A 794-nucleotide genomic window follows, 5' to 3' on the forward strand; every position below is an offset into this window, starting at 1 on the left:
CCATCGGTTTGGGGGTGAAAAGCGGTGCTAAAATGCAACTTGGTGCCCAAAGCTTCTTGCAATCTCTTCTAAAATCGTGAGGTGAATCTCGGATCTCTATCCGACACAATAGAAATAGGTACCCCGTGTAATCTCACAATCTGAGAAACATACAATTCAGCTAGTTTATCCAATGAAAAATCCGTACGTACGGGGATAAAGTGAGCCGACTTAGTCAATCTATCAATGACGACCCAAATTGCATCTTTCTTACTTGCCGACACTGGCAACCTAGATACAAAATCCATCGTCACTCGATCCCATTTCCATTCAGGTATCATGATCGGTTGGAGTAAACCCGTAGGCACTTGATGTTCCGCCTTCACTTGCTGACATATTAAACACTTCGAAACAAAATCGGAAATGTCTCGTTTCATACCATGCCACCAAAACTGACGTCTTAGGTTGTGGTACATTTTCGTACTCCCCGGGTGAATTGACATTCGGCAACAATGAGCTTCGTTCAGAATCATCGAAATGAGTCCTGAATTTCTTGGAACACACAACCGATTTCTGTACCTCAAACAATCGTCATCATCAATTCGAAACTCCGATTCCACATTCGGAACACATTCAGCCCGTTTTGCAACCAACTCATCGTTGACTTCCTGAGCTTCACGAATTTGATGAATCAATAATGGTTTGGCCTTTAATTCGGCCACTAACACATTGTCGGGTAGAACAGACAAGTGTACATTCATTGCTCGTAAAGCAAACAGTGATTTATGACTTAAGGCATCCGCAACCACATTAGC

Source organism: Gossypium arboreum, chromosome 3 (genome assembly GCF_025698485.1).
Source record: "Gossypium arboreum isolate Shixiya-1 chromosome 3, ASM2569848v2, whole genome shotgun sequence".
Classification (NCBI taxonomy): domain Eukaryota; kingdom Viridiplantae; phylum Streptophyta; class Magnoliopsida; order Malvales; family Malvaceae; genus Gossypium; species Gossypium arboreum.